Source organism: Xiphophorus hellerii, chromosome 2 (assembly GCF_003331165.1).
Source record: "Xiphophorus hellerii strain 12219 chromosome 2, Xiphophorus_hellerii-4.1, whole genome shotgun sequence".
In the NCBI taxonomy this organism is placed as follows: domain Eukaryota; kingdom Metazoa; phylum Chordata; class Actinopteri; order Cyprinodontiformes; family Poeciliidae; genus Xiphophorus; species Xiphophorus hellerii.
In genome coordinates this window covers 19,574,986-19,595,382 of record NC_045673.1, presented here as the reverse complement: position 1 = coordinate 19,595,382, position 20,397 = coordinate 19,574,986, and the positions used below count along the sequence as shown (strand labels likewise).

At 36.5% G+C, this 20,397-nt stretch overlaps 1 protein-coding gene across 9 annotated transcripts in view; it reads left to right on the top strand.

Annotated features, from left to right (window-relative positions):
* mical2b (microtubule associated monooxygenase, calponin and LIM domain containing 2b) overlaps window positions 1-20,397 on the top strand; it is a 385,618-nt gene that overhangs the window by 162,656 nt on the left and 202,565 nt on the right. The window lies entirely within an intron of this gene.

Genomic DNA, 20,397 nt, shown 5'->3' with positions numbered 1-20,397 from the left:
CCAAGTGCAAGTTACGATTTAGAAAGTGGGCTACCGTTAACAGAAGTGGTTATTGGAATTATGCAGCTGCGAGGGCTACTCAGCTGATTGTTTCTTAACTGTAAAGGGTCATAACTTCTGGATTGGAGGTAGTTAGAGCTAGACGAATCACTTTCGCCACCAGTTTAAATAGATTATCTCTTGTAGAGTACTTTTAGGGTAATACCCAGGTCTCAGAGATTTTCCGGACCTGTTAGACGGAGAACTGGTCAATAGGCAGCCCTGTGAAGTAGTGAGGAGTGGGCGGGGCTGACTATTGCAGGATAACCTTCAAATCAGACAGAGATGTTGTGCTTTGTCTAATTACTAATGCTGAATCTAGATACATTGTTGTGGAAGGGATAAAAGCCCTTGGGTGGGGTGTGCATGTGTGTTGCCGTTCCTTTAAGAATGAAAGGGACTGTTAAACAAGTTGGGTCTACAAACATGGTTGCACTTCTGAAGCATCATGTAGCCTCTGGGCAGTCAGATCACCTTCAATTTAAATTGTGTTTCTTATTAAAGCCTTTAAAAAAATTCATTCACAAAATAGAACAGTGGCTAAATGGATTATCCATGACCAATACTCAGAGTTTGAAAGGTGCACATCTGTGTAAGTAGGAATGGTGAGTCCGTGGATCACAGTGAGGAAATACTTGTGAATTTTGAAGAACAGGTGATAAAATCTTTACATGGAAAATGTTTGCTGAGACACCCTGCAGTGCCTGAACCACTCACTTCCATTTGCCCGTAAGCACAACCACCGAATGCTTCAATGAAAGTGTGAAAGGAAGAAAACTGTGGCTGTACTGGGCAGCCCTCAGGTCTGAATATATTTGGCAGTATTAAGATGAAGAAAGACCTCACCATGTAAAAGCATGCTTGTTGAGCAAAACCTTTCTGGGATAAGTAATGCTTTAAAAGATGCTGTGAAATTGAGGTCATAAAAGGGAAGAAACAACCGGGTGCCAAAAATATTAGACAGGAGTCTTGATATCTTTTCCCTTCAGAGAAGTAATTTTTTTTCTTTATCTGACACTTTGTTGCTCTGTCTTCTTCTCTCTCTTCTCCTCCTTTCTCTTTGGCACTCTTATCATAACCGTAGCACCCTCTGCTATCTCCTGAGCCATCTCTGACAGGCATAATGTTCAAAGCAGAGCAGTTTTGGTTATTTAAGTCCAAGTGTTAAGTGTTTCAGCATGCTTGTTTTCTGATTGTGCGTGTCTCTGTGCATCCATGTAAAATGTATTTCCCCCCCAAGCCCTCTAGAGGAACCGTATCCTCCTTCCAGTCAATTGAGAAGGTTTTCATGTCTAGCACCCTGTGCTGCTACAGGCAGTGAGCATGTAGAAGGATGTTTGAGGCTAAAGAAAGAGCCCTTTCTTTATTTAGAAATTCACATTTGTTACTGCATGTAGACTGTAGCCAAGTCATAATGCTTTTATGTCTGAAAGGACAAAGAAAGAAAAGATTATTAAACTTTCTGGTGTAGCTATTGTGTATTCGTGGTCAAGTAGATACTCAAGCGATCAGCTAAAGACTCTGCTAAAAATGTTAATTTATCCAAATTTGAGTGAATTTAAGAACTGCATTATATGACAAACTCAACATAATTCTCTTAAACAATTTAAGGTGAGGGAATGTGAAAGTCATTTTCTCTTAGGCCATGGTTTCTTAACCAGAAAAAGGTGGACCGCTCCACCTTCTTCCAGATGGGGTCAGTCTTTCTCTGAAACAGATGAGCTTGATTATCTGTCCACTAGCATTCCCATAGTCACACGCCCACACACACCAGTGAGGAACAGACTGTAATGGAGAGGCTAAGAACTGGGATAGAACCGAACCAGACATTAACCAGTTAGAGTGAGACTTGCCAATACTGGGGTAGCTCAGACTAGAGCCACTGCTCTTGTGGTTCAGGCATGTGACAATGAAAGGTCCTCAGGAGAAGGATGTCTGGGTTCCTTCTGGACTTGTTGCTCCTACTGGACTAATGGAAGTTTTTTGGATGGATACAGGCTTATTTATTACGCTGTGTTTCAGTTATTCCACTAACTGAGTTTAAATATCCTATGGTAGTGATCATAATGACAGATTAAAAAACAGGTCAAATCTTCTTCACCAGATAAAAAATTAGCTGCAAATCTGTTATCAGTACCAAGACTCTGCTCTCTGGACTTGAACCATAGCATGACACTAAATGTTGTTTGGCTGAAACTGAGCCCTTTCAGTCACATCCCAAATGCCTATAAACAAAGCCCAAAAAGCAAAATATACCAAAAGAGACAGCAGGGATTTTTTTTTTACCTGTGAAAAAAACCTGCATTTACAAAATGTAGAAAAATTTGTATCGTCCGACTTCCATCATTAAAGAAGCAGTAGCAAAAAATCGTTTATATACTTGCATGCTGCTACCGCTGCCGTCTGATCCAGACATGAATGCAAAATTAATTTTTTCCCTACTGAAGACAAAAACCACAATGTAATTGATGTTAACCGTTTCATTTTTTGTCCCAAGTGCTAGTGTGAATGGTCATAAAAATGTGGGACTGCAACAGGCTGCTATTTTGAACAAATACGTTCACTATTTGCAGTTCCAAACAGCAAACAGGCATAGTTAGCGCCTAGCTGTGAACACAGTTAAGCGCCTAGCAGCTAAAGTGCCGGAGAGATATTTAACTCCATAGTTCACAGCCCAAAATAAATGCCTATGTTCCTCCATAAGCTGTTGGATCTGGGAATTAGCAACAGTTTTCTAACACTTCAACCACAGGAAATGTGGCATTCAGACAAAATTAGGAGATAAAGCTTTACACTTGAAGGTTCTCATATGAACAGCTAATAGTATAAAAAGTACATTTAGTTCCTTAGATTCTCCCTCAGTTAAATATGTTCACACTAAAGTTGACTAATTGTCACATATGCCCTAATAATACTTTCTTTCTTAATCACATGCAACTGTTTTATAAATCCATCTACAATACATTATTTCTCTTCCAAACACTTCTGCTCCTCTTTACAGCATAGTGACCCTATCAATTGCAGATTACTTTATCAGCGTGGTATCATCTAAATGCTTCTAAGGAGTTATTTAATTAATAGTAGCATCAATTAGACGTTTTAGTGTGGAATAGTCTAAATGTTATTCTATAGGATTTCATCAGCATTAATCTCCTAGGAGGCACTTACTGACTGCTACTCGCGCCTGAGTGTTATTTGAAAGGAATTCATTCACATTTGCTTTAATGGGGAGTTTTATTGCATCTTAATGTTGTTTTTAATTGTTTCAACTGCCATTGGTTTCAGCCGGGCATTCAGGAGTCAAATAAAGCACTAGAAATGGCCAATTAATGTGCGTTGTTTGTAAAAATGTTTGTTTTCCTGATCAGTTCCTAAGATGCACTTACTCTGCCAAGACTGAACAACTTCTTTTTGGATAGTTGCACAGGTTATTCACCCTCTCTGTGTAATCCTATGAGTTTGCTATATATTAACTATAAATAACTACATATTACATGGATTAACACAGTTGATGTGACATATTAAATTTCACCCCACTAAGGTATTAGTTGGAGAGCCTGGAATGCTCTTTCCGCTGCTTTCCTTGAATTAGAAGTCTGTCTGAGCCAGGATTCTGAATGCACACAAAGCAGGTGTTTCCACAGGTGTGGTTTGTGACTTAATTAAGTTGATTTAAGTTAAGTGGTTAATTAAACAATCAATTATCCCATCATCCCTTCTCCTGCACGCCATCACGGTCATCGCACCGCATTCGGCCTCTGTCCAAATCCTTGGCTTGGCTTCCAGAAATTTAAATGAGAGCACCTGTCCCTTGGATGAGTAGATGGATTAATGAATGCGTTGTACTATTAACTAAAAGGAGGGATAATGAATAAGTACGTATGGGTTGTGTAAGTTAATGTTTCTCCTAAGGCATTTATTTATATTGAACAAATTAGCATCTGAGCAAAGTGAGTTTCAGTTTGACAACAAAAATACATAAAATAATTCAAGTGAAATTTGTAAAATACATTAAGATGCATAGAAAATTGAGAGAAAGGAAATTACACAAGTGAGATTGTTTTAAATTAAGCTTCAAAAGCAATGATTGATTAAAACACATAATTAAGGCATCATGAAATGAAGTGATAAAATAATTGGCATCAAATAGCAATAGCCTAACGTACATGAGCCAATAATTTCCATAAAGCTCCTACTCAGAGCTGCAATTTCCAAGCTGAGCTTCAACCTCACAGAGCCGCCGTCTCCCATGGCTCCCCCACTTAGTTCCTTCAGACTAGCAACCACGGCAATAGCAAACACTTGCTAGAACTGCACACATCTGTTGAGCTCATAATACAAGCTACTTCTCAGTGAAACGCTGGTAAAAAATGTCAGATCCTTAATTAGAGGGATCATGTTGTGATGACACGCTGAAGGTGGAGTGTCGTAAAGAGGAGTTTTTTAAGGAGACGGAGGACCAATTTCAAGATGCCATATTGCCAAGTCAAATTTAATTTAAGCCATCTTTGATATGTACAGTATTTTAATAACAATAATAGCTATTTAATTGTGCTATAAATTGCACTATGTGCCTGAAAAATACATAATCTTGCCTCTTCAAAAGGCCTTTTTGTGCTAAAATTTTGTACAAAAAGAATAACAGCAACACAAATGGGGAACAAAACCCACAAAGACTGAAGAAAATAGCCTCAACTTTGTTTTGGTATGATGATAGTAAAATCAAACACGTCCTGCTGATATACACAGCATGAGTCACGATTCTTCTTTGTTTGCGAGATGTAACTGGTGAAAACCAACTGACTCACTCAGTGGTCTGAAGCCATGAATAGAAATCAATATTTTTCTTTCTTTATTTAAGTCATTTTTAGCTTAATCCTTATTCTCCCCACCTCCAACACACTCACACACACTTTCTATTGCATCACACCTCCTCTCTTTTCTTTCCTCTCTATATCAGCTTTGTGGATATTGTTGGCATGCAGACAGTGAATGTCAGACCACCAATTACACAGTCAGTCACTTTCCATCCTCTCCAGCTCGCGTGTTCTCTGTCTTATACATCCACAACCTTTTACTAATCCAGACACACACACACACGTTTCCGGTGACAAGCACTCGTGTGTATCAGGAACGCCAATGACCAGTGTTACAATATGGGAATTATAATTGAACATTTTGTTTTGCCACATCACAACACATTCATCCACTTTTTTTTTTGTAACGCTTCTGGCAATGTCTTCAGATTTCTTCTCCTCCCTTACAAAGTATCTCTTTATTGGCTCTCCTTTTCTTTAATACCAATATGAAACCATCAGCTACAGTGGTAGCATTTACAGCGACTGATGCTCCCAGACGCTGTAAACACCCGCACACACCCGCACACCCTGTCCCCATCCGGGCAGACTGCCCACTGCACGCTAAGCTAATGAGATTGGCATAGAGCCACATTACCAATATCGGCAGCAACCTTAGTTGCATTCTTTCTGAAATGTGCACGCCAACACACACGCACACACACTTGAGGCACACGTATCAAGAATTATGTTCTGAGATACTGAGTCAAACAGATGCAGTGACACAGATGATTGCGTAAGAAATTCAGCCAGGTGCCTGAAAGTTTTGTTAAGAACATATTTCTATTAAATACAAAACAAAGGTAAGTGTGAGAGGAACATTTTGAATTGACTGGGGGGCAAACAGAAAAAAAGGATATGTTTGCTGTCAAAAATTGTTGGGAAATAGTGTTTTATTAAAATTAGGCTGACTTACTAGTGTTAGTGGTTTTTGGGTTTAAATAAATAAAAGAGGTCATACCCTTCCTATATTTTAAAGTTATTTGATTGAGATTCAAACAGTCTTGTGACTGACCAGATTAATTTAAAGTGACATGAACCTTTGTGCTCTTTTTGGTCAGAAGTGTTTTAGGTGGGTCGGAGGTCATTCAACTCCTTTCTGGGGCTGCAGGAGGGTTAATAATAAAATCACAATTTGAAGCTGATTTGTATTTACTGAGATTATCTTACTTTGATGTAAAAATGTATCAAAACAGGTTTGATTTGCTAAAAAAAAATATTTGGGATCCATTTTTTTCTCAAAAATATGGATAAAATTTATTTGTGTTCACAGTGTATTCTGAGTGTTCAAGCAAGGCTAGCTCAGGGCAATATTTGTGTAAGAGCAGCCACTGTACAAGAGGACTCAGCCATAGGAAATACCAACAAAACATGTTCATATTTTATATCAACCAATTGGAGAGCAGTTGCAAAAAGACATTCTGGAGTACTTAAAAAATACCAAACTGCATCACTCCTAACTGATTGCTACAAACATAAAAGAATTACCTTCTTCAGTAAGATTGCAAGCTTTGTTTGACAGGTTCACGCGTCTGGATTCAAAAACAGCATGTCACATGGAATATTAAAGATGGTTTCATTGTTGAAACTTCCTGTGCACAAACAAGTCTGAAAGTGGGTAGAAATCGCTTTGACTTTGCTTCATTGTGCACAAAAGCACGGGCATGAAATTTTAAAGATGTGGTGCACCAAAAACCATAAAAGTTTAATCCTAAATGATTTGCCTTGTCATGGATACAAAGTACCTTCTTACTGAGAACAAGTGAAATGGTGAATGCATGAGAAGCTGTGACTCGTAACAGTTTATTTGTTATTAAGCAAGTACTGTTTTCAACTATGCATGTAACTTTTATTGACTTTTCAACATCTTAGAGACTTCTTTAAAATACATTTTCAGTAATGTTATTAGAACTGAAGTGTTTGAGGAAGTCCAACAATAACTCCAGCCAGATTATTTCTTGAGTCAATCAGCATTTAGAAAGCAAAAAAGGTCTCACAAGCATCCTAACAAAACCTACAATGAAGGTTTTAGTTCTTAAAGAACTAAAAACTATCTTTTTTGTTCTTAAGAACTAAAAGGATAGTTCTTAAGGCTGTGTTTCAAAGAAGAAATATCACAAATTTAGCAGTTTACAGCTTGATGATTTTTCAAAGCAACACTGGGCTCTGTGGTTTTTACTTGTAATATGCTGAGTACAGATGGGTGGCTGCACGGATTTACTTTAGAATCAGCCTTCAATTTCTAATCAAAATTAATTAGTGTTCTTGAGTTAATATTTCAACTACTTGACATTATCAAGAAATAGTTTGTGACCTTTTTCACTAAATTTCACATTTCCTAACACTGGATTATTATTTTTTTCTTTATAATTTTTAAGTAACTTAACAAACCAAATAAAATAATCGTTTGAATAATCCTGGCAGCATAGTGGCACAGGTAATAGAGTTATGGAATAGCAGCAGAGGTGCAGGGCTGTATATTTTAAATGTAGTCTTTCTGCATGTTTGTATGATGTAACTCCAGCTATTCTTCCAGTTAAATCTGATGATTGTGGCTCACAGCCAATGTTAAGATCATCCTAACCATCAATCTCTTAGTTGAAGCTTTGCTTCAAACTCTCAGCATTTTTGTTATCACTGTTGCTTATGCCCCTTTTTGGAATATAAAGATAGTTAATCATTTTTCAAAATGTGTTGTACTTAAATGTCCACAATGTTGGTTTTTTAACCTACAATGTGTGGGATAGTGATGAATTTTGAAAGAGAAATTGGTAGGGAATCCTGTGGTCAGACTAAACTGCCCTGAGGGGGTTCTGTTTTGTGTGGATGGTTACTTTGTGGTTGATGTGGTTGACCATGCTTTGACTATCGATAACTGGATTAGGCACCAGCCTTTCTGGTACCATTTTAGAAACCACATGAGTGAATGTATCACTCTGCTTCAGGGGAAGAGAAAAGAAAGGCATTGTTTGTACCTATGCAAATTCTGGACATCCTAGAAAAAAACTTTCTCTTCCTTTTCTGACCACACTACTATATACATATTTCTAAAAGTGAGCATTGCTCCAATTGTATGTTTCTCTAGCTTTTCTTCTAATTGCTCTACTTATTTTTATCCCCTGTACTCTCACCCCCAATTAATTAATTAATTTTTTTTTTCTACCTTGACATGTTAAGAACCAAACCCTCTACCTGTTGCTAAGGTTACAAGACAGTGTGGAAAGTGGGGTGAAAAAAATGTGAAAAATGTACAAAGAGGTGAAAGATTAGAAGCAGCAGCAGACAATGCATTGTGGGGAAAAGGAGAATGAGAATAATGGTAGATATTGGACTAATTGGAAAGCAAGGAACTTATTCTGCCAGTTTGGATTAAACAGTTATGACAGTGAAAGCAAGAGAGGGTAAAGAGACAACACCATTAATGTACCTGTATATTTGTAACTGGTACTAAGACCAAGTTAAAGAAAATTATTTATGAATCACTACATAATAAAGCACTAAATAAAATCAGATATGTCCTTTATTATTTGATTTAAATAATGAACCATGAATTTCAATAAATTAGAAATCGGACCTCTTTTATCTTATGAAAAACCTTTTTAGCCTTTTCTGTATAAACGATGGTTTGAGTCCTTTGAAACTGCGAAAGCGGCAAACCAAAGCCCGCGGTTTACCTCTGATCCTGTTTTGAAGCTAAAACAATCCTAAATAGGCAACTTTTTCCTTTTTTTTTTTCTTTTTTCTTGGCAACTAAAGTTTTTGGACTTTTGTGAATGGCAAGGTCAGTCCGTGCATGTTTACATTGTTTTCCCCCCGGATCCCAAGCAAAAAAGAAGTCCAAATTTCACCTGCGTACCCATCGTCATTCGTTAGACTGACAAATATCGGTTGGGGAAAATCCTGTACAACATAGGTGGCAAGTTCTTAAAAAGGCAGTTTAAGCTTATAAATCTTCCAGTCTGGCTAAATTAAAACATTCTGCAAAGAAGAGAAAGATGAGATTTACCCACAGCTGTGCCAAAGATTCATTGCCACTTGTGGCAAACAGTGGCTGGAATTGTTTTTGTTTTGGGGCATTTACGTTTTTGCATAGTTTCATTCGGGTTGTTTTTCATCCTTTCTAAAATAAAATCATTATTTGAAAAATGCATGTTTTGTTTACTCAGGCTGTTTATGTCTCATCTTAATTTTTTAAAATTAGCTTAAACAATTAAATGTGACAAAAAAACGAGCAAAAAATAAAAGATAGTATATGTAAGGGGCCAAGTGTGTTTTCACCACATTGTACATTGAAGTTCATAACGGAGCATGCAGCATTCCTGTTCTTTCCCCTTATGAGCCATTTGTGTTGAGGATGCTAAATAAAAGACTGTGCAGTAGTGCTGAGTTGCATTATGGGACAGAAAATACGAGTTTTAAATTTGACGATAGAAAGGCAGACCAACTTATAATCCCACAGAGTAAAGCATTGTATTAACTTTTGAGGAGTCTCCTACTTCCAGTGGCTGATCTAGGCCTTTTTCTGTTCCTACCAACACCAATCTTAGGTTGATCTTTGATTATACAGTAGTTACTGTTGTTTCCCTGAATCCATCTGTATTCCCTAAACTGGTCTGACATAAAACATAATTTCCCTTCTGCGATCAATAATGCCACATATTTGGCTGATGTTGTAATGAGCCCAAGGACAAGGTTCCTAAGGTAACTAAATTTGATCCGGCTGGCAAATTGTTCGTGTTTTGTCACTGCCCTCTGTTCATTAGCCACATCACCATCATAATTCAAGGCCTGCTGTTGACAGGGTCCATATTTGGAATTAATCATTCCTTCGAAACAATCAATTTTTAGTCTAGACTGCTTGTGATTAATTGCCATTGGATTTACTTACATTACCCTTTATATGCTTTACTCAGTAACAGGAGACTCTGCGTTAGACCTAACGTTGTTGGGTGAAACAGTTTAATTCTTACCAACGGAGCCAAATATTTTTTGTTTAGTAAAAAACAGTGTATTGTTTGTGCACTTGCAGGCCAATTCAGATCAGACTTGAAACAATTAAAAAACAAACAAAAGAAACAATAAAAAGCTTGTTAAACTTAGATCTTATTTGTGACAAGACTTTGCACAAAACATCCTGTAAAAATAGTTTCATATTTTAGCTTTATTTTTATACTTAATAAGTTGACCTTAATAAACAAAGAAAAAAAAAAAAACTGAGAAAGGCGAGATTTAATTATAGAAATGTCTAAAACTTTGAGTTGTATTTTCTTCAAACTGTTTAAATTATTTTCTGAGTTAAAATATCAACTGGATTGACCATATGGTATATGTATTCGCAGGAATGCAATCCTGCCAGATCTTTCACAGGTTTTAAAATCTTGATTCTCTTTGCTCCTTTTTTCTCAAGATTTTTAGCTTTGCTTGCCAGGTTTGAGCAAAAGAACCAAATCTTAGAGTTGAGAAAAAAAAAAGTACATTCTGCAAAGGCCTCTGTGTGTCCTAATTACAGTGTTCAATTTGCCAAGAAAGATTTCTCAAGGCAGACCCAAATATCAAAGGATATTGAAAGTCTCAGCCTCGAGTGGCGCCTCTAACTAAGAAACTGTGTGAATTACAAATTGAAAAATTGTTTTCATGTAAATAGGAAAGAATGATCCATGTGGAGCTGGGGTATTTACCTTAATATTTAACTTCAATTTTACCTGTGTCTTTTAAAGTGTCCCAAAACACTAAAGACTAAATACTTTTTAGCATAAATTACATGAAACCCGAGTGCTGTGTAGTATGTATGCTTAAACTGGTTACGAACATCAGTAAACACTGAGATTTCAAAAACTGCCATCGTTTTCCACCATATCATTACTATAGCTTAAAGTCCTTTTTAATGAGATGTACAATGCAGGGAAAATCCCATCTCCATTTCAAAAAGCATCTTAACCCATTTGAGCTTTTTCTGAACTTATTCCCCATCGGTTGGTTCACACTGCCTGTCAGTCGGATGAAAGAAGTGAAACAAAAGTTTTTCTTTACTTTCAACAAAGCGTTTGGAAATATTTGTAGTCATAGAAACACTTGGACAGCCAAGGTTTGGAAGCTTAAAGAATGCTACTTATCACTCCGAAGAGAACACTGTTGTGAAACTACAGCTGGAAGCTAAGCACAATGTGTCTATTAAGCTTTATATAAAGTGTGCTGGAAATCTGGAATTTTTAGTTAAAAACTATACTTGGATACATTTAATCTACTTTGTAGTACAGTGATAATCTAATAATGGCCCAATTCTTAACACCGTGAAGTGGATGTGCGTAAGGTGATGTGATATCCACCTTGCTTTCCCCGTCACCTTTAGCTACTTGTTTATCAATTTGGGATTCCAAAACATTAATATTATTTCCCGTCAGAATTTTGTTCAACCTAATCTGTGAAAAGTATGAATAATGTTGGCTTTAAATGTACAGAAATTCTTTTGTCTTTAGTTTTTCATGTGTTTTTCCAGGCGTTTGAGCAATCTGAAAATATGAGCCTGACTCATGGCCATGTGTACCTGAGCTGATGCAAAAACAGTTCTGTTACTCAGCTGGATTATAGAGGAGGTGTAAGATTTCCCTTTGATCCCAGCTCTGCCTTTGCTTGGTCCTGTCACTTTGTGTGTCCTGGGTGGGTGGTATTATGACATTTTTATCACATATACCCATGTGTGAGAATATTTAAGGGTTTCCACAAAAAGCAGATCAGATGGAGCAAGTCTGTTTCAGTGCTTCCACAATGCAGGAAACTTTTTTTTTTTTTTTTTTTTTTATGGAAATTTATCAGTTGCACTTGTGCATTATACGCCTGAACAGCTTGAAGTTTAATTTGAATGTTTCTATCCAAAGTGTGATAGGGCCAGTGGTGATTTTGCTGCCATATGTACAGAAGTCACAGCTGAAAGCCCTACGGATAGGAACTGAACGGCTTATATACGGTTCGTCCCAATGGAAAGCATCTTCCTGCCTCTTCAGATGTGTTTAATGGCACCTGCTAGGTGATATTGTGTGAAGCCCAGTGGATTTGATGGACGGTGCTGCTGCTGTAAAAGTGTGTTTGCTCAGCAAGTTTAAGATGACGGCACATTCCTGTGGGTGCTGTGGTTGTGTTCACCGATGCTTTTCCATATGTGCTTCCAGAATAATTGCTTTAGCACCTCCACTAAACATGGATTTCTGTTCAATCTGCTCTCTTATCTTTCACCTAAAGTGGCACTCTTTGCTGATTTATATTACTATTTGTTAGAATGCGTATGATTCATCGGTAGATTACTTTTAGGAGAAGGTTGAAGGATTTCTCTGTCTTCCAGGAAGCCCTTAAAGAGGGTCGAAGTGTTCTTCCTTCTCTCTTCTTTCCAATGTATAACTAAAAAAAGCCAGGGTTTGAAAAGAATAGCATATCTGAGCACGACAGCATTAGACTTTAATATCCAACTAAATGATTCTGAGGGAGCATTTACTGGGAATGGGAGTACAAATATCACTTTAGAAGATCTATGAAAATATCTTCCAATTTTTTGAATGTGTCTTTGTGGTAAAGTGTGCACTGTTTTAAAAATGTACACTCCATGGAGGAAAAAAATGAAATTCTTGTCACAGACCATAAGATCTGTACAATTGTCATGAATTTTAGAATGCCTCTGGCACCATGAAAGCCATCTGCTTACTTTCAGTACTTAAACTTCTGGGAAAGGGAGTGCTGCTGAGATTAAATAAAGAAATGACTGACCTCCGCTCTTGGATTCAGTAGGATGCTTCTGCCAGTAACTAAGATGTATATAATTCACAGAAAGTAGGACAGGGATTTCTACATTTTGCTCTGCTCCACCATTAATCATTGTGTACGGTGGGGGGGAAACAATAAACACAACACTGACTTCAGGACTGTTTAGCTCTCCCTAAGTTTTAATTCTTACTTGCATTTGCCTTTTGTGTCACATATCATCAAACAGCAAAAGTTAATAAAAACAGGAATCTAAATAGAGTGTTGCTAGTTTTATAATTATTACAATTATTGCAATAATTAGATTCCTATGTGTATCCAGTGTTTCCAGGTCTATTACTGAAGTGTTTCATTGATCCATGATCATAGTTCTCAGACTATGAAATATCAATTGTGTGGTCTGTGGTTGTGCAAATAATAGCTGGATTATAACTTGATAAGTTAAATGAAGGGTTTTTGGATTTAGTGACCAAAAACAAGTTAGTATTTCTTACAGTTTAAAATTACTTATACTTGTGTTGTGAATCTGTTTGAAAAGTGGTGTTTAGGGTTTAACCCTATCCCTTCAGCTAGAATGAGATTCTGTGAAACAACAACAAAGTGAACAAGTAGTATTTTAACGCTCTGACCTAGATGAAAGGTTTCTGTGCTGTACTGTTCCCTTTTATTTCTGCTAGGGGATTTGGGGGAAACCACACAACAAAACTAAACAGTACATGTTCAACTGTCACAAGAGAGAGCCATTAGAATTATTAAACCAGTGAAAATGATAACCCTGAAGAATGAATTAATCTACTATTTAGGAATTTAAAGATTTTTTTTATTAGAATTTTTAAAAACTATTCAACTAATATACTGTACAAAACATTACCACTATTAGTGTTTCTCGTATTTCAAGAAAGTTTGATGAGTCCTTAAGAATAAAAAAAATTTAATAAATCAAAACTAGCAAACATAAAATAATGAATGTTTGAATCTGTAGTGAACTATTTTTTAAAAATAATATTTTTTCCTTCATGTATATTTAATTCACTGGTATTGAAGTTGTATTTGACACAAAAAGAGGGTAGGAAGAATAAGCCACGACTTTCAATCGACACCTTTTCAGTCAACTATACTAAACTTTGTGTTCCCTGGATATGCCAAAGGGCTTTATTCTGAGGAAATAACAGGTAAGCTTTTATTCTTAACAAAGACACATTTCAGAGGCTCCTGTGCCCCACTTTTTTATCCTTATTGCTACCTCATAAAGGAAGGAGGTTCTGAAAGCTCAGTTTTTAGAATGATATTCCCTCAGTTTCAGAAGAAGGACTAACTAAATATTCATGGGAGGAAGTCCTGCTGTGATCAATGATGCACTCTTGCTGTTGAGATTTGGCTTTCTGAATCCAAATGTTGTTCAAGTTTGGATTTTTTTTTCGGCTTCTTGTCAGGCATTATAAATCTTTTGTAGTTTAGCTAGGTATTCCTTGTTTTTTTGTTATTTCTATGATTATTACCATATTATATTAATTTGGAATCATATGCTATACAAATATCTTGTTGCATAGACATCTGAAGAAAAGAATGTGATGGGAAGGTTTTGTTTTATAAGAAGGCAATCCCAAAAACAAATTTACTCTTATTTCTTTCTGGTACTAAGAAATTCTGGGTTAGTCTGATGCTTGGCCAATTCATATCTACATTTTATGTTAGTTGCCATTTTATACCAACTTTTTATTTTAGTGAAGATTTAGCCCTTTTTTTCTATTACTATGTATATGATCCTCATTTAAAGTATTCCAGTCCCGTAATATTTAAGTGATACTTGCCCTCTATTATTAAAGCCAGAATAAACTAAATGACATCCTGTTGATGGGTTTTTGTGTGTTGAAACAAAGAAGCTATAAATAGATTACAAATATCATTGCCAGAACGATTGTGAAACATCTCCCTTGTGGGTACAAATTGATGCATGGTGGGTTCAAATTGATGCATGGTGGGTACAAAATGTTCAATAGCAGAGTGACAGTGGAGTGAAATTGCCAACAACTGTCTCAAAATTAGAATGAGTGAATTTTTTGTCAAGGATTAAATTAGGTTATGACTAAGCTCAAAGGTGATGTCGTATGGATTTTAAAGCCTAAAAACTCAAAACTCAAATACACAGAAAAATGAGATGCAAAAACATGTCTCAAATTTCTGTGAGCTGAGATAGAGACAAATATTTTAGTAAGCAACCTTGTAAACCTCATTTGCCGACTTTCCACAGGTGTGGTCTTACCTGGTTCTCTCAAAGACCGTTCCACCCAAATTTGTCTCCATTAGCAGATCCTCTTCACCGTTTTTCATAGTCAGTTCAGGGGTAGTACAAGCCGTGCCAAGCCATATATTGACAGCAGACTGCATTCATTGATTGACCCATGATTTACGTCACTGCATGAGCAAAAGCTGGACCTTGCAAACTCCAACATTATTTCAACAACTGCAGTGGAACGGCGGGTGAAGCGTCTGCAATCGCAGAGTTACTCAGTGTGCAGGAGAGTAATTGTGATCACATAAGTCAAATTTTGGAGCAGAATGACCATGATATTGTGCCCAGTTCTTCTAAAGAATGGGCACGCAATGAAGAAGCGAGACACGGTTTGGTTAGAGTTGCCTTTTTCTGCTGAACACCAGAAATGGATACCACAATAAATATAGACTTTTACATGTAGCAAATTAATCAGCGAATCTTAGTTGTTTTAAGTTTGGGCTGCCAATGAATTTCTTTAAGACAAATTAAATATCTGGGTTTATTTGAGTTAGCCATGATTACACCCAGATTGAGGATGATGGGCAACAACATTTTAGGCTTCTTAAATCATAACTACTTCAGACTTTGGGCTGTTTGCCTTTAAGACAAAATGTGATATCTGGGTTTTGTTTGTATTCATCAAAAGCACAACCTCAAAGCAACATCATTGGAGAGTTGACCGCAGCTCCTGCGCGCTCACAGCCTGCCTTTTCATGTTCCTGCCCATATTTACACTCAAAATAATAAGGAACAGACTGCGATGGAGACGCAAACAACCTGGCTAGATCCAAACTAGGCATTAGCAAGCTCTTAGAGTGCAACTTGACAATGCAGAAGCAGTTCTTGTAAGCAAATCTCAGCTAGGATCTCAAACACTGACCTTTCCCATATGTGGAAAGAGATTAAATGTCTGGCATCCATTAAGTATAACGGACAGTTTGCTTCATAACACAAAGTTTGATAAAAGACTGGAGAAGCGTTAGTTATTTTTCTGCTAATGATCTGTTTTTAATTAGAAAATAACATTTTGAAACCTAACAGTGGACACAGCTATAATAACCATATTAATAATTCAAACCATTAGCCCCATAGTATGTCAGCTCCTGTAGTCCAGTCACACCATGAGAGATCAATCAAAACTACTTCAGTGTGATTCTTGTAATATTGCCTCACATTAACTTCATTTTCTGAATGACCAAATAATGGTGTGTAATAAGTTTCAAAACAGATTAACCATTTAACAGATACTAACACTGATTTCAGGATGGTTACAAAAAGTATTTAAGTATAAACATTAAACAACAAAAGATGTTTGTTTAGCATTTCTTGTTTTTTGGACACATAGGGTTCATGCAGAGCCGAAACTGCAGTGACCCTGAAGTGCAAACCACATCGACAAATCACTAAACACAACTACAAATCAAAAAACAGAACATATTCAAAAACACAACATTGACCAAGCATGACTTCAAATTAGGAAAACTAATTTGTAGTTAGTTTTCCTAACAAATTAGGAAATTTGTACTTGGGAACAAAATTTAGCCTCGTAATTTGGCCAAGTTTGGCCTTGTAATTAAGAAATTACAAGGCCATTGACTAAGCACAACTACAAATGAGCAAAACACAACATTAACAAAATTGAAAAGGTATTTCCCAGTGGGAAACCTAAGACATCACTGATTGGATGATTCCACTTTTGGCTTTAGAACCGGAAGTTAATCTGGCGTTGGCACATTTGTTGAAAATAAGAATGTAACTATTGATCCAAACACAGCTACAGAAAGCGCTACTTATTTATCTTCGATGCGAGTTAATGCTGCTTCAAACTCATGTACAATAGGTGGCGGTATGGACCTTGAAGTTGTTTCCAATCCAACATTATAGAAAAGATGAAGAGTAAGAAGAACGTATCTCCCGCTATACAAGAATATTTTGAGTCTGACCATGCTGCAAAGCTCAGCTTCGTTCTTTTTCACAGTTTGGGCAACACGTCGCACTGTGACTATCTGCCTGCCCTTCTAAACAAAGGGAGAGCAAATGTGCCAGAATAATTTCCGGTCAAAAGTGCTGTTGTTCAATCAGTGATGTCTTCAGTTTCCTTCCTCTTCCATTTTGTTAATATTGTTGTGCTTTTTCAATTTGTAATTGTGCTTAATGGTAGGTTTTCTTAACTTGTAATTGTGCTTATTTAATGTCATTGTGTTTTTGATTTTGTATTTCTGTTTAGTGATTTGTTGAAGTGGTTTACTCTTCTGGGCCACTGCAGAAAACTCTGAGAAAAGTATCTATGAGAGAAATACTTTCATTGATTTGTGTGTAATTCTACCATGAAACCCATTTTCACAGCTGGCCCACTTTTTAGTGATTTTTAAAATGCTTCAAGCACTGTAGGAACCTGTATCATAAATTCATAATCTGATATGCTACACTTGCAAATGATGTGGAATGCGATGAACAACAAAAAAACTTTCATTATTTGTTCAAATGCACAAAAAACGCCACAAATTATTAACAATGCTGCCTAAGTGACGGAAGCAAAACCGCTGTGGCATGAAAACAAAAACATATCCTAATGAGAGGGAGCAACTCAGACTATATACATAATATATAACGTACACATTGTTCCACAACTCAAAATGTTACAATTTATCAAAGAGTAAGACACTGGCAAGATTTATTATTCCACTGCTTATTAACTTATCCTGGCCCATTAGGCAAGAACCAGTGTGAGAGTCTCACAGTTAACCTTGAGCAAAAATTCAGCGGTTTCACAGTATTTTAGTTTTTACTAATTACAATAAAAAGAAAAGCAACCATTTTCTCTACAGCTGCTAGTAAAACATTTCAACGCATCACTATACAATTCCATAGCTGAAGTGTAACATATGAGAAGAAGGCTACAGTTTCTTGGAGAAAGTTGGGCCTGGGATTCCTTCATCTTGCATCAATGTCATGTGGGAAATAAATAATGCAGCACGGGTTGAAGTTGATCCTGCTTAGCCTTAGCCATCAGTGGTGCTTTCATACTGCAGCTTCCCAGATCATGTGTAAGCATGAACTGTTGCAGGATTTACAGGGTGCAACAATGGCTTAAAGACCAAATCATCTTTGCAGCCATATCATGAACTATATTGAAAAAGAGGCTTAGAAGCAGAAGCACAAAAATGGGTTGGAGGACCATTTTTGGTGGATAAGAGGAAGTGAACTTACCTGTGGGAATCTATTAAAAAAAAGAGTGACAAGTTCTGATTAAAAAAAAGTCCTAAAAGGTTGTGCAAACCTGGACAAGGATGGTGATGGGTAAATTTAAATCCTGTAAGAAAGACATGAAACTGAGAGCTTCTTTGTGCATTTGTATGTGTTGGACATCATTAGTCAGATTGGCGATGATGACACTCAGCAGAGACAAATCAATACTAACTAGACAGCAGCTGCCTCCCCATTTCTCCCGGAGTAATTAATTCTTTATGCTCTTTCATGACTGCCAATCAGGCAGGGTTTCGCATATATGCTTTTTTATGTGTGGGTCTCAGTATGTGGATGGAGGAGGTCTAAAATGAAACAAAGATGATGAGCTGATGGATGTTAACAGTAAATGTTTGAGAAATAATAGCTGCTACTCACTTCACCTACTTCCTTTATCATCTCTTGCAGGCATGATTATTTTGAAATTCAAATGTCATAATTTTTTACTTCCACTGTGACTCATTTCTTAGAAACCCTCACACAAGATTGCATTTACCAAAGAAGTCTTCTGCTTACTAATATTTTGTTGCTTTTAGTGACCCACTTTCCTAGAAAGCAGCTTTTTTAAGAGTTATTAGTGAAAATGAACACTTCCTAATTTGTCTCATGCCCTAACCTCTTACTGTTGAGCCCTACACCTCTTCCCCTGGTTTTTCAATGTTTATATTACTTTTTTACCCTCCAATTAATCCACCAATTAAGGTTAGCAAATATCAATCTGTGTATGGTGCTTGGCAATTAACTTGAAGGAAAATTTGTCTTTGCAATCTATTAGTCTAACTAGGTTTATTACTACTAGGAAATGCATCCTCTGCTCTGTTGTTGGAAGCCCAGACTTATCTTGAATGCTTACCTGGTTCTATTCCATATTATGTTTTCTTCAGAGGAATCTGTTAAGGCAAACAAGAACCCTCATTACATGATTATATATCATTCTCATATGTGGCAGTGTTCTGTTTGCTTTTTGGCAAAAGTAAAACTAAATCTAAAAGTTCAATCTAAAACGGATGTCTGCTGTCTTATCTCACTACATATATAAATATTAAAATAGAATTTCATTTATAATGAAAAATTAAGAGTTAAAATCGCTTTTGTTTGTTTTTTAGCTTTTGTATGAGGGGTGTGAAATGGACAGTCTGCAAAAGCACCGGAAAACATTTATTAGTATTTTTGTTTGTTTTTTTCTGGAGTAATGTCCCAAAAGTTTTTTTGTTTTTTTTTCCTTTTGCAAAGTGGTGCTGCTGTTGGGACTGTTGCCTAGCAGCAAGAAGGTGCTGAGTTCAAATCCTTAACTAGGGTCTTTCTGCTGTTTCTTTGTGCATTAAATTGGTTATTCCTCTCATAATCCAAATACTGTACATGCATGATAGTTTAAGTCAGCCCTTGGGTCAAAGTGTGCATGTACACAATTGTTTATCTGTATGCCTGCTTGTGCATCCGTTTTGCCAGACCCTGCTACATTTTACATTTTATTAAGGAGCACTGGACAGTCATTGTTATAATTTAATAAAATAGGGTAAAATAAATTGAAAATGTATTACTGATTATGCTGGCATTTATAGTTTTTAATCAAGCTTCCAAACATAAAACACCTAAAAAACATATTAAAAACTGTCACAGAAAATGAAATAGATCATCTTGAAACTTATGAAAAAGCAGCATCTGGTTGGAAGAGATCTATTTTCTGTTTTTTGTTAGCACACACATACTATCAACAATCATCACTGGAATCCTGAAAAGATTACTAAAGGAACAGAGAGGGTTTTCTTTTCCTTTCGAGAGGCTAATCATATTTAAACTGAAAATGCATTAAGGTAGTACATTAAGTACATTGTACATTAAGGTAGAACAGCATCAAGCTTGGAATAACAGTGAAGTGAGATGGTGTGGTATTATTTATAGCACTTACCAAGAGAGGTATCTCGGAGGGCATGAAAGCCCTTCAGAATTTTAAATGGCCTCAGTAAATCTACGTTTCTACAAGTTCCCAACAGTAAGAAATACTGATGGCTTTGATTTAATTTAAACACATTTGTGTTTAAAATCGCTGAAAGCTTGGTTGAATAGATACAGAGATTGTTTTCTTTTATTGAAAAAATGCAGAATTGAATTCCTTCTGGAATTCTAAAAACAATTTTAACCATTTATTTCACTTTTAAACTGTGAAAGAAGTCATAGCCAGTAGCTCATGATTTCTTCTTCAAATGAGACTTTTTATGGTTTCTCAAATAA